The sequence below is a fragment of the Dipodomys merriami genome, unplaced genomic scaffold, assembly GCF_024711535.1.
Source record: "Dipodomys merriami isolate MVZ:Mamm:240054 unplaced genomic scaffold, mDipMer1.0.p SCAF_19, whole genome shotgun sequence".
In the NCBI taxonomy this organism is placed as follows: domain Eukaryota; kingdom Metazoa; phylum Chordata; class Mammalia; order Rodentia; family Heteromyidae; genus Dipodomys; species Dipodomys merriami.
The window spans coordinates 33,881,930-33,896,789 of record NW_027203270.1 but is presented as its reverse complement, the minus strand read 5'-3'; the positions used below and the strand labels follow the sequence as shown (position 1 = coordinate 33,896,789).

Genomic DNA, 14,860 nt, shown 5'->3' with positions numbered 1-14,860 from the left:
CTGATCAACATGATCATTTCCTGTTTTGATCAAACATCATCATCTTCCCACCCTAGTCATTCAGATGGAAATACTATCAATTTCATTGTTAATGATAATACAAAATTACTTAAGAATAATCATGAGGAAATCTCAGACAAACCTAGCTAAGAGATATTTTGTAAAATTTTCAGCTGGATTTCAAACAAATATCTCCAAGTGAAATCAATCACTGAAGCAGGATTCCAAATTAAAGAGGACTAACTCATAAATGCATGCATGAAACTATAATACACCCAAGACCATGGGCACAAAAATGGGCTGAAATAGTATCTTATCAGGGTACATTTTACACACCTTAATAAGTATACAGTGCTTGCATAGGAACTATGACAAGGGGAACTAGCATTCAACTTATATTCTCTGAAGCTTGTAAAAATTCATTTAGAGAAAAGAGTCATAAATAAATAGGGAGAAATATAAACTGTTAGTAAATCTCAGAAACATTGTGTATGGAAGTTGCTTGTAATATAAGATACTTCCCATAAAACTGAAAGACTAATACAATTGCAAAAAAAATACAAATACTACTTTTTTTCAGGTATTTATGCTTTAAAGGACAAGATTTTCTGTCAGTAGGCAACATATTTTCATTTACGTGCCTGTGTATATAAACACATGTGTGTATATATATATTATATATATATATGTATAGAGAAACACATTAAACTCTTCTTTATAGGATAGGCAGTTAAATAATATAGATGGATAGATATATAAATGAACATATTTCTGTGAATTATTTTCCTTAGTGTCTGCCCGTGTAGTTTAAAAATGGAATAGTTTCAACTCATTTTTTCCCCAATTACATCTTGCCTTTTGTGATGAAGAAAATGAAGATTCAGGGAGCTTAAGACCTTGGCATTCTGTAAGTCCTCTAAATTAAAAAAAAAATCCCAACTTTACTAAGTAAATCAGCAACTTAAGATGTTTACAAAGACATTAAGTGTGAGAATAGATAAAACTCACTGTATGTTAAAATGCTGTGTCTTAAAGTGCAGATGTTCCTTGGTGAAAATAAAGCTTAACAAGTTCTCTTGGGAATATTGTGCATGGAAAAGGAAATGCTGTAGCTCTGACTTAAATCACTTCACAAAACATAACTTTGAAACACCTTTGCTGATTGAAATGTGGCAGCGATGCTGGAAGTTTGATTTGCCCACAGCGTTCGGCACATAAGTGAGAGAATGACTCCCATGGCATAAACCAGTGGACTTTACATCCCAACTGTGCTCCTCGGTGGCCTAGTGATGCCTCCTCCTGGTGCCAGAAGTCATCCTCTCTATGCTCATGGAAGAAGAAAAGTTCTGAATTGGCATTAGGCAAACCTTACCTTGGCCCTACCTCTAAGCTTTTACAACTTGTATGAAAAAGTACTACATTTTATAGTTATTTATTTTTGCATATGTATATGAATGCGATGATAGAAATTGAACCCAGATAGTATTATATGCTAGACCCATTCTCAAACACTGAAGACAAGCTCAGACCATATTTTAGCTTTTTTCCTTCCCTGACTCCCTCCCTTACTCCCTTCCTTCCTTTTTTCCTTCCTTCCTTCCTCCCTCCCTCCCTCCCTTCCTTCCTTACTTCCTCCCTCCCTCCCTCCTTTCCTTCTTCCTTTCTTTTTTCCTTCATTCCTTCTGCTTTCTTTCTTTCCTTCTTCCCTCCCTCCCTCCCTCCCTCCCTCCCTCCCTCCCTTCCTTCCTACCTACCTTCCTTCCTTCCTTCCTTCCTTCCTTCTTTCACTCCTTCTTTCTTCTTTCTTTCTTTCTTCTTTCTTTCTTTCTTTCTTTCTTTCTTTCTTTCTTTCTTTCTTTCGTTCGTTCGTTCTTTCTTTCTTCTTTCCTTCCTTGTTTCTTTCTACCTTCCTTCTTTCCTTCCTTCCTTCCTCCCTCCCTTCCTTTTTCCTTTCTTTTTTCCTTCATTCCTTCTGCTTTCTTTCTTTCCTTCTTCCCTCCCTTCCTTCCTTCTCTCTTTCTCTTTCTTTCTTTCTTTCTTTCTTTCTTTCTTTCTTTCTTTCTTTCTTTCTTTCTTTCTTTCTTTCCTTCTTTCTTCTTTCCTTCCTTGTTTCTTTCTTTCTTTCTTTCTTCTTTCCTTCCTTCCTTCCTTCATTCCTTCTTTCTTCTTTCTTTCTTCTTTCCTTCCTTGTTTCTTTCTACCTTCCTTCCTTCCTTCCTCTCTCCCTCCCTCCCTTCCTTTTTCCTTTCTTTTTTCCTTCATTCCTTCTGCTTTCTTTCTTTCCTTCTTCCTTCCCTTCCTTCCTTCTCTCTTTCTCTTTCTTTCTTTCTTTCCTTCTTTCGTCTGTCCTTCCTTGTTTCTTTCTTTCTTTCTTCCTTCCTTCCTTCCTTCCTTCCTTCCTTCCTTCCTTCCTTCCTTCCTTCCTGCCCTCCTTTCTACCTTTCTTCATTTTTCTTTTTCTGTCTCATTCTTTCTAGTCCTTCCTTTATTTCTCTTTCTCTCCCTTTCTTTTTCCCATGGTCTTGACACTGAGCTTGAACTCAAGACCTTGCTCTTGGTAGGAAAGAGCACTAGAAGTTGAATCAGACTTTCAGCACTAGTTTTGCTTCTGTTACTTTTCTGACAGGATCTCAGACCACTATCTTCCTAGAGCCTCCCATGTCACTGGAATCACAGGACTGAAGCACAATGCTTGACTTACTATGTTGGTGACTCAGTAACTTTTCCTGGTCTGGTTTTGACCTACTTCCTCTTAATCTCTATTTACCAAGTAGTGGGATTACGGGTCTCAGGCACTAGGCACTGTCCCCACATTTTTTCTCTAATATATGATATGCAATATTGCTTTTCTAATTTTGTTTGTAAAACAAAACAAGACTCTTAAAGGAATAAATGAGTTGGTATGCAGGCAATAATTTATTCTACTAGTGAATGAAAACTAAGTGATATTGGCAAGTATGGCTATTACATTAATACCAACCAAACCTTAGTAATAGAATAATGAATACATTTCAAATATGGAATTCATGTTTCTTTATATAAAACCAAAGGGGAAAACAAAAGAAATATACATGAATAAAATACATCTTTCATTTTCATCTTTAAAGCAATTATCACTTAAAAGATTAATATTACAACAATGAAAAACATCAAATCTCCATGTCCATTGTTTGAATGTTCTTCACCACATTTTTTCAAAGGTTGCATAATAGGATACATTTTTAAGAAAAAATACCCCTAGTTCTTTAATTTAATGTATTTTTTCAGGATTTACATTAATTGCAACATTTATTTTCATAAAAGGTCACAGCATAGGACTTAAAAATAGTCTCAAGTGTGGTTCAAACCCCAAGGTTATAAATACATGTAATTATTCTGAAACATGAATATAATTGTTCTGAAATATTTTCTGTGGTTCTGATTTTTGTCTTTATTAACCTTAAGAGTATAATGTTAACATTTTCAGAAAAGCTTTCATGCTGATTTAAAGAAAGTCTGAAGTATGAAACCAATAATGTGATCCCTTCTCAGAGAAAACATAGTAGAAAAATATATCTCCTAATGAGGTTAAAAATAACCTCTCTAAAATATTATGGTTATTCAGTTATGAGGCAAAGTCTCTCCATTGTATTCTAGGCTGGCAGTGACCTCATTATCCCCTCTCTCAGTCTACTAAATGTTGGGATTATAGGCATACAGCATCATGCCATGATAAAATATATTGTTCTTAACCACAAAACAGTTCAGAGATTTTTAATGAATAGAAATTGCATAAGGAGGAAAAATATGTCAGTTTATTACTCTTAGCAATGAAATTTAATGGTTATCAAAGGTTTAATTTCCAATAGAAGTCAATTACTAGGATGTAATGCAGTTATATCATATTCATTAGCTACAGACTGAGCTATCACTTTGTAAAAAACATAATATAACCTTATTTGACTTCTGTTGGTAGGTGTGGTGTTGTTGATGGTGGCTCCAATCATAGAACAAGGAGAGTCTATGAGGTCTTACAAAATACCATAATGCTAGACTATAACTATTTTTGTTCAACTCATTTATTGCTGACTTATCTGGCTTTAGTTTAGAAAATTTGGGAGGGACGGCCCAACCAAAGAAGCTCAGCTCATTTCTAGAGAACTAGTGGTCTCATTTGAACTAGGATCTAAAATACTAAGTCAGCTAGAATCCCCAATTCCAGTTTAACTTTCAAAAAATTCAGCACTGGCCAAACTCTTAATTATAATCTCCTCTCATTAAAAGCTCTTAGAATATTAGTTTTAAGCAACAAGTTTGGGAGTGATTATTGACTCAGAGATGTCGAACATCTAGTGTGACCACTAGTGAAGGAATAAGCAAATTTAATCCAGTTGAATTTTCTGAACATTGAGGGAAACCTGAGTCCCAAAGAAATTAGTGACAGATAGTTGTGTGGAATCTTGGGTCAGGGTACATTATCTTCTAATTGGAAGAAAAATCACAACAACAATGTGAAAGCATACAAATTAAAGATAGAGAGTAAGAACTGAATTACACATCTGCACATGTCAGATTCTTTGTTCTATGTCTTCCTCCTAATGAATTACACAGCCATCCTTGGAAGTTCTTCATCCACCACAATCATTATTTTAAAATACAAGCCATTAGTAAGGGCACAAAGGTATGCCGATAGTTCCTATCCTTTCTCATATTTCCTGACAGAGGAATGAGAGAGGAAAAATAAGGGCAGGGTGGGGGAGGGAGTAGGAGACATCAGCTGGATGGGTAAAACACCCCCTTCTCTTCCTGTGGACCCTGGGAAGCAAAAGACTTTGGGCTGGTGAGACAGTGTCACTTCCTCTTCCTAAAACCCCTGGGGAACCATGACAGTAGCTCTGATGAAAACAAAGCCGGGCCTGACCCTGTATCCGGATAAAGGACAGGCTTCACTTTCTTTGGATGTGGATAGTGACTCAACCAGATGATAGAATAGCTGAGATTTGCCCCAAAGGGCTCCAAATGAAAACTCCTTGAGCCTTCACTGGGCTACTAGGATGTGGCCCCCACTTCTCATTTTCTTATACAGAGAAGTCTCTGCTCTGACTCTCTTCCTCCCCCATCCTTCCCAGGAAGCAGATGGACAAGCATAAGGTGGCCTTCCCAGCTGGAAATCCTGGGTGAGTGATTCTATCAATCTGCCAACAGCTAAGAGGTTATCCAGATCCTCTCTGGTACCTTATGCTCACTTTCAAAAGAACGTTGCCTCTGCCACCACTTCTTCTCCCCCTGCCACCACTTCTTCTCCCCCAAACTTCTTTATTCCTAGATAGTATTAGAAACTTAGAAAAGAATGAAAGAAAAGGAATTGGAGGAGCTCAGGTGGCAAATGGCGACAATAAGAAGACATGCAAAACTTAAAAGTCAAATTAGTGCTAGAAATGAAGAGTAGGGATTGAATTGAGAGGTCCCAGCTGTAATCCTCTCAATTTTGAAATTGAGATGACTGTGGTATTAGGATGCCTCAGACAAAGAGAAAACATATCACACACACACACACACACACACACACACACACACACACACACACACACACACACACACACACACACACACACACACACACACACACACACACACACACACACACCTCAAGAGAAGAAGTTGGGAATGGTGTTATTAGTCTGCCATTCCAGTTACTGCTGGATGAAAAAAAAATGAGAAGATTAATGTCCAAGCTTGTTTCTAGGCAGGAAGTATGACCCGATCTCAAACTTAACTACTGCAAAACAAAGTGCCAAAACCACCTGCCAAGCAAGTGTGAGTCTCTGTGTTTAAAGCCCATTAATGACTTCCCCAAATCAAAAGATTAAAATGTAGCATAGAGACTGAGATGAGACAGAGTGATTAACCTCAACTCAGTGAGGTTTCCTAGGAACTGGGAGAGAATAAAATACATGCCTCTTTGGCACATTTGGATAAATACTCAGTGACTTATTTTGCTAAAAGTGCTGACTCTTCTCTTGGGCATGTCGGTGGCCATTGAGTAACTAAAAGCAAGATAAAAGCTTTGCATCATCCTCTTGCTCTTTCCTCTGCCTCCTCTTTCTGGAGCAGATCTTGCTCCACTCTGCATGTAGACATATTAATCATTAAAGAATGATAAAGCTAAAAAAAATATCTCCCTGACCTTCAAAGCTGAAGACTCCAACAAAAGTCAGCTTTCCTTTTTTTTTTTTAAACCAGAGTTTTCAAGAAAATCAACAGCTTTTACAGTGCCCTGATTCTGTCCCAATGGTGCTCACAAGTCTCTAGTTACTGCACTAACCTTAAAAGGCCCTGATTCTGTCCCAATGGTGCTCACAAGTCCCTAGTTACTGCACTAACCTTGAAAGAATTAACTTCATATTGACATTCTGATTTCTCTTATTCTCCGAGTCATTCCTTCTTGCTGGTATATTGGATTATAGGAATAATAGGTCAGAAACATCTGAAACATGGTCAGAAATATCTTCTGGTAAGAGGCAACCTAACTCCCTCCTACCCAGGTAATAACCTTCTTACAACACAAGAAACTCTGAAGTAATCATCAGGCAGGCTGGTCCTGGAAAAGATTGCCTACTTTGCCAGCTGCGTACACCCTCCCTGTTGCTTTCAGTCCCCTTTCAGAAAAACCTCTAAGTTTCCTGCATCTCCCTGAAGACAGATAAGCAGACCTCGCTCAGTCTTCTTCCCTGGGGCCCATACTGAATCAAACTCCCTTCCTGCTTTCACCATTGCTAGTTTCCAGTTGGCTTTTGGGAATAGTTGGTCAGACCTGGTCCTATGGGAACCACAAAAGTGAGGCTCTTGTACTACAACTAGTGACATTACTATGTTGCAAAGATTATCATTGCCTTATACCAAAAAAATATACTTTGTTATATAAAGAGTCCCTGGAATCCATGTTTCTAGTATCATGCTAAGAACAAAGTAAGGTTTAATTAAATATAGCATCTGAATATTCACATAAAATATTCCATTCTTATCTACCCTTCCTTGGTGATGATTTTTTTCTGTTAAGTATTAACAAACATATTAAATAGTTCCCCTAGTATTTTTTAACAAATGATTAGAACTTAAAGTAATGGTCACTGTTTTATGGGCTAGAAAATACAAGAGCACTATGTATTCACCTACAAATCAAAATACAGACTTCATCAAGCTGGTCCAGCCAAATAAACCACACCAAGGTTTTGTTATAATATAGAATGGCAACCAACAATGGAATTAAAATGATTTTTTATAGACTCAGTGAACTTAATATAGTGTTCATCCCTGTGGCCACTGATGTTCCTAAGCATTGGGTGTGATACACACTGTGTTTAAATGGACACTTTCAATAAATGGGATTCAGTAATCACCCATATATGAATATATGTTTGATTTTGTTTCATCCTTACATAACATTGCTTTAAGGAGTCTGCTTATTTGTTTTGTTTTTGGGAAAAAAAGGAAAGATGTGTCTTTACTAGATTAGTAAGCACAATTTCCTTTACATTGCTTTCTGTGTTGGAAAATATCAAGTGTGAAAAATGAGATCAAAATGCTTTGGGTTTCAGAAAACGTAAATGAACAAAATGCTGTAAAATCTAAGGAATGCATGAGAAACCAATTTGAAAGTTGAACAACAGAGAAGACATCCATTATTCAAATTGCTATCACCAGACAAGTATGAAGTGTATTTGATGTAAACATAATTTCTGAAAGGTAACTAAGAATTTCTCTTCAAATGAAAAATGGAACTCTATCCCAAGAGTTTTGCATACAGCTAGCAGCCTTACATTGACTGTGCTTTTCAAGTATTACATATCAACTGATAGGATGAAAATGAACATAAATATATGTTTTTTCTTGGTAAGACTATATTAAATAATGATTTCATGCTTAGGATGTCTACTGCCAGTAGCAACATTTGGATTCAAAGCAATGTAATCTTAGCACCAATGTAATCAAAACATATCTTTCTCTTTGCTTTAAGACCCCCAAATAAAATATATATGTAATCAATATATGATTACATGCCAATTTTCAAGCCATGAGGCAGTATTAGAAAGTATCAAAAACATTAAACAAGGAAGAAAAGAAAATAATGAAAAGAGTTATCAAATAATAAAGTTGGGATAAAGGATTAGAATTTATGGATGTGAAGATGGGTTACGTTTGGTATGAAAAATTAATCTGAAGGCCATGTGTGGAGCAACAGATCATTTTACCTGACAGATTAACCATGTAAATAGTCCTTTTTGCCTCACTCCATCCCGCTTAATGAGGTTCTGGAATAAAATGGCAGTCATCTCAACACAGTGTCTACTTGGGGACTTAAATGTATTAATACAGAGAAACAAGTCTATATTTCTAGGGAAGGGCAATTTCTCAAGAAAGAAATAGTTAATAAGAAGAGTGGATATAGCTATTGAGTCCTTGTGATGCTTTCCTAAGAATATCTTCCTTTCGTCTCACTGTATGAATGTTGCTGTTAATTGATCATGTCTAAGTGGTTTTTGTTTGTTTGTTTTTTTGGTCAGTCATGGGGCTTGAACTCTGGGCTAGGAGCTATCCCTCAGCTCTTCAGCTCAAGGCGAGTGCTCTATCACTTGAGCCATAGTGCAACTTCCCATTTTCTAGTGGTTTATTGGAGATAAACCACTCATGGATCTTTCTTGCCTGAGCTGGCTTTGAACCATAATCCTCAGATCTTAGCCTCCTGAGTAGCTAGGATTGCAGATGTGAGCCAACAGAGCCTGGCTTCAAATGTAATTTTTTTTATCTTTTACTGTTCATTGGGCTTTGTACATTTATATGCACATTCTAATTATTACAAATGCAGGAAATCAGGCAATCTATGTTTAGGTCTGGCTTACATCACTTTCCATTTCCTTACTAATGGGGCAATGTCATTCTTTCTCATGGGAGCATAGAATTGCATTGTGTTTATATACCACATTTTCTTGATCTATTCATTCATTGAGGGGCATCTGTGTTGATTCCATATCTTTGCTATGGTAAACAATGCTGCAATGAACATGGTTGTGCTGATGGCTTTAGTACAGCCCAGTTTATGGTCAATTGGATAGATGTCCAGGAGTGGTATTGTTGGGTCATATGTAAGCATTATGATTAGTGTTTAGTTATGCATATGTGATCAAATAAAATTATGCCTATCTAAATGAACTCCAAGAAATGGGTACAAACTTTTATTTTACTTTTTGTATTATGTTTTTCCATTTTGTTTCTGTTTTTATTTCTGTACCTTTTGTCTTATATGTAAGTTCATCTGATTTGGGGAAGGTTAGGGAAAAAACAGAAATAGTATGACAAAGGGTGAAGTAATTCACTGATGATACTCACTAGACTCTATGTTGAAAATAAACTTTACAGTTTGTAGGGGAGAAGAGTCGGGAAGAGAAAAACTAAAATAATGAAATAGGTAACATTATTCAATACCTGACTTATGTAACTGTAGCCCCTCTGTGCATCACCTTTTCAACAAAAAGAAGAGGAATGGATGTATGAGTTATAGTATGTTCCAATATTTAGAAAATAAAGAAGAAAGGGCTATCTGTCCCTGTTTCACTTATCATAGATTGAGAACAAATTTCTTGAGCATCTAAAATAGTATGTTTGCAGTGTTTCTAGAAGAGTAAGCTATGTAGCTGGGATATTGGAAAGACTCTGCTTCATAATAGAAGCTCTTCTTTGCCTTATTGAACTTTTAGGGTTTTTTATGGATGATTTTTAATTAGGAAATGCTCTATAGATAAGAATCCCATTGTTAGCAGGGCACCGGTGGCTCACACCTGTAATCCTAGCTTCAGAGGAGGCTGAGATTTGAGGATCATGGCTCAAAGCCAGCCCAGGCAGAAAAGTCAGTGAGACTCTTATCTCTAATTAACCACTAGAAAACCAGAAATGGTGCAGAAAATGCTTACTTACAATTCTTAACTACACTTCTGGCTTACATCATAATTATTTTGAGGAATATCAGATAGTAAGTATGAGAAATGCTGTGCACAGTACATCTTTCAGGAATATTGTCTTAGCAAGGTCTAGAAAATATTGAAATGATAATGCCTTCTGCATTTGCTTCACTTAGTTCAATACCATTACCCTTTTCAGATACTGGCATAGTTTTAAATGTCTCAAGTTATTTGAAATTTTTCCCTATCAGAAGTAGAGTCTAATCCTCTTCCATCATGAATAAGTGTTTTCACAGTTCTTTGTTTTAAATAAACAGAATAAGGAAATGTATAGATGTTGAGGCTCACAGCTACAATCCTGGGGCTAACTGGAAGGTTGATTGAGAGCATTATGATTTGACAACTGCCAGTTTGGGGAATAAAATGTTTTTAAGACCCCTGCCTCAGTGAAGTACAAGTTGGGTGACATGTTCCTGTTAAAATAGCTTCATTAGGAGGCTTCATCAGAGGGAACATGGACCAGAAACCTCGTCTGAGTAGTAAATGAGACCTTCATCCCCTCCCCCCCCCCGCAAAAGTGAACAAAACAGATAACCAGCACTTACATAGAAAGTCTCTCAGTTCAAACCCCAGTAAAAAGAGACAGAGAAATAGAGACACAGAGACAGAAAGATAGAGACAGAGCCACCAATGTTGAGTTGAGTCTACTTCACAAGCAGCAACATAAATTTTAATGTTTTTATTTAAGCCTGGATATGGGACTTGAAACCACTGAGCCTAAATTAAGGAAATACACTGACTTATACAATTATCATGAAGTCAGTATCCTGGAAAGATCACATAGAAATAATAATAAGAAATACCAGAAAGCTAAACTGCTTTGTACTTAGATACTTAGATGTTTTTGTGTCCCTAGCTCAGGTATAAGACATTTGAATGAATAACATTTTATGGGATACTGGTTTCTAATCACCGTGCTTAAAACAGAGTGAATCAGAGAAAAAGCACTTCCTCTAAGTCTAACAAGGCACTTCTGGGAGTATATATTATTGTTTTTTAAATTTTTTAGTATATATTTTTATTGTAAAGATACTGTACAGAGGGGTTACAGTAACATGAGTAAGGTAACGAGTATATTTCCTATTGAGCATTGTTGCCTCCTCCTTTGTTTTTCCCCTGCCATCCCTTCCTGCCCCACTTCCCCAACTCCTCCCACAGCCCCCCTCCCCGCAAGTTGTAAAGTTCGTTTTCAACATAGTGGCTTGTACATCTCATTGTTACAGTGGGTCAACCTGTATCCTTATTTAAACATTTTGTTATTTCCCTTCTCTTCCCCAAATTAGAAAAATGTATATATAAGCAGGGCACCAGAATGAAATACAGTGAAAACAGGGGTTATACCATGGGGTATATACCATGGGGGAAGAACATACAAAAGAAACAAAAAAAATCACATAGTACATTATAAGTACATTAAAAGAACAGCAGCAACAACAAAAAAAAACCTCTTGTGTCCCTATCTTGGGGTTCATTTTGCTTAGCATTATCTTATATGGTCATATGTACATGGCTTTTGACTTTTCTGTTTATCCTAGACATATACTATCTATTGCAAATAAGGGAAACCATGGGACCTATGTTTCTTTGGGTCTGGCTTACTTCACTTAATATCATTTTTTCCAAGTCTTTCCATTTCCTAACAAATGGGTAATGTCATTCTTTCTGATGGAGGCATAGAATTCCATTGTGTATATATATCACATTTTCTTGATCCATTCATCTACTGAGGGGCATCTGGGTTTGTTCCATATCTTAGCTAAGGTAAATAATGGTGCAATAAACATAGTTGTGCTGGTACTTTAGTATGGGCTTGTTTGTGATCGTTTGGATAAATTTCCAAAAGTGGGATTGCTGGGTTATAGGGGAACTCTATGTATATAGTCTGTTGAGGAACCTCCATACTGTTTTCCAAAGTGGTTGAACAAGTTTATACTCCCACCAACAATGAAGTAGAGTTCCCTTTTGGTCACATCTCCTCCAGCATTTGTTGTTACTAGATTTCTTGATAATAGCCATTCTAACTGTGGTGAGGTAGAATTTCAATGATGTTTTGATTTGAATGTCTTTTATGGCTAAAGAAATTGAGCATTTCTTCATGTGTTTATTGGCCATTCTTATTTCCTCTTCAGAGAAGTCTCTCTTTAAGTCTTTTAGCCCATTATTAATCAGGCAGTTGTTTCTTTGAGGATTTGTACATTATTGTTTTAAGCCACTTAGTTTTGAGATGCTTGACTATAAATTTTAAAAACTCATGTGGTAGATTTTTGGGTCCTATTCTTCTGTATATTGATATTAAAATGATTTCATTCCTGTCTGCTCTGGATAGATGACTGATATTATTGATTTTTACAATTATTCCAACTTAAGAGAGAAAAAAACTTTTATGTTTTTGGTGGAACAACATAAAACTATCTCATTTACCCTGTGCAATATCATCCTGGTAGAATTTGGTATATTTTTCATATTAGAGTCAATCATTGTAAATAAAACAATTAAGATAAATATTGTAGTTAACCTGGAAAATTGATTTTAAAAATCCATGAATTTGTAGAAATGTGTGAGGTAGGATCCAGTTTGATTTCATATAAATTTTAAAAGGCAGGATCTGGAACTATTGTACTCTCTTTAAATATACAGCAGTCAATAATAGTGGAAGGACTGTTTTATCTCAGTAGGATACTATGTGGATTTAACTTAAAAAAATATGCCATAGAGAGATGAAGTTCCATTACTGCAGCAACAACACAATTATCAAACTGGCAAACTGAGCATCAGAACATTTGCCTTTCCAATCATTTTGAGCAAAACAACATTTAAAGGAAAACAAAGAGAAACAATGTTAATAATGGCACTCTCTGGGCAGTATCAAATGTATCCAATTTTCATTTCCCCATTTATGTAACTGACAGCTACTCTGTTTACTCAAGACAAGATAGTAATAAACATCAGTTTAACTGATTGAGTTTTTATTCCACTTATTTGGAATAGTCTTTTGCCACATCATATATGTGTGTATGTGTGTGTGTGTGTGTGTGTGTGTGTGTGTGTGTGTGCGTGTGTGTGTGCATTTCTGTGTGTTTGAGACATCAGCCTCATCAAATATTTATATATATGTGCATGTGTGTATATATATATGATAGATACGTATGATATGCATGATATTAATATACATGGTGAGGTGAAAGACTGTATATTTTTACATATGCAGCATACACATGTACACATACATGAATATGTGTCTTTACACACATGTGCATGAAAGTGCAGGTTTGTGTTTGTACATATAAATGTACATGTGTTTACATTATATGTATTTGTGTATATATAAATAACTCAAATATAACTGTAAGTTATCAAAAATAATGTAGTGGTATCTAATGGGAATTTAATTTGCTTGCTTGTAATATAATCATGAAGTGAGATGCATGTAGATTCAATAAATTTAAATTATTTTTTTAAGGTTTCATACTTTCCAGAAGTTGCTTCAATGACAAGCTAAATAAAATGCAGAAGAAGATAGGGTCATAAATCGCTTTGTAAATCCTATTCAAGTATTGCAAGCGATGCTCTGAAGGCCATGCCAGCAGAAGGAGCCAGCAAAAAGTAAGGGTGCAACAGCAATACTCACAAGACACTGTTGGAAATGAACTTTACAACTTGGGATGGGGAAGAGTGGAGGGCTGGGAGGGAAAAATGGGAGAAAAATGAGGGATGGGAGTAACAATGTTTGACAAGAAAGGTACTCTTTACCTTACTTTTGTAAATGTAACCCCTCTGTACATCACCTTTACAATAAAATTAGATTAAATTAAAAAAAGAAGTAAGTGTGGAAAGAGGTGGATCCTGGAAGCATACCATAGTGAAAAAGATAGGTTGATTTGGAAATCTGAAGTAATTAGGAATCTGAAAATGTGTAGTGTACATATAGCTTAGGTTTTATCTGAAAATGACTAAAACCTTTCCATTTTTACTCATATAACAGTTTGAAGTTAAAGCCTCATGTTGGGATTTACAGCAAGATGTTGTTGATAAAGCTCTTTTAAAAAATTCTGATTATCCTGCCCATGTAATTGTAACTCCTCTGTACAGTATGTTCACAAATAAAATAAAATTAAAAAAAAATTCTGAAGTCTCTGCAAACTGGGCTTCTTTTTTGTCCCCTTCGTTTTACCCTTTATGTCTTTGTCTAAGTCCTTGATTTACCAAGCAACCTTGTTTCCTGAATCTTCTTTTCCTTTACTATGGGCTCCAGGGCCATGAGCTATAACCTATTCTCAAGAAAAAAAAAGATCTCATATTTATGAGAAGATACAGATAGGAGTTGATGGCTAATAGGTATATGAACAATGAGAAATCAAGAGATCCTACAATCAGAGAATACTGAAGACATAGACATTAAGAAAAAGAAAAAAGAAAAAGGGGAATGAATATTAGTTGCATTCTGAAGCAATAAAGAGATCATGATGTTAGAGACGGTATTTAGAAAACAATTAAGCTGCAAGGAAATCTCATGGGTGACAGGAAAGTTGAGTGAGATGTACTGATATGTAAATAATAAGCAGATAGTCAAATGTGACTATCCCTACAAAGTAATAATCATTGCCCTGAAATTAACTGAAGAAACTACAATGAAGATGTGTGACAAACATCTCTAGAATCAATTGGGTGGGAGAACAGAGAAAGTCAAATGATGAGCTGCAGTGAAAAAAAGCATCCAAGAAGCTTGGCAAAGGGTGGAAATGCAGCAGTGGTACTCAATAAACACAGGAAAGAAGGGAAAAAGTGGGACACAGCAATGGAAGGGGTGACATTGTCCAAAAAGAAATGTATTTGCTACCTAACTTAAGTAATAGTAACCCCCTTGC

The 14,860-nt window shown here is 36.0% G+C and overlaps 1 long non-coding RNA gene across 2 annotated transcripts in view; it reads left to right on the top strand.

The window, feature by feature from the left end:
• LOC138830488 (uncharacterized) overlaps window positions 1-13,597 on the top strand; it is a 177,653-nt gene extending 164,056 nt beyond the window's left edge. For both annotated transcript variants that reach the window (XR_011373028.1, XR_011373029.1), the window contains exon 6: window positions 13,456-13,597. This is a non-coding gene — a long non-coding RNA (uncharacterized lncRNA). The remainder of the gene's footprint in view (window positions 1-13,455) is intronic.
• The last annotated feature ends 1,263 nt before the right edge of the window (window positions 13,598-14,860 follow it).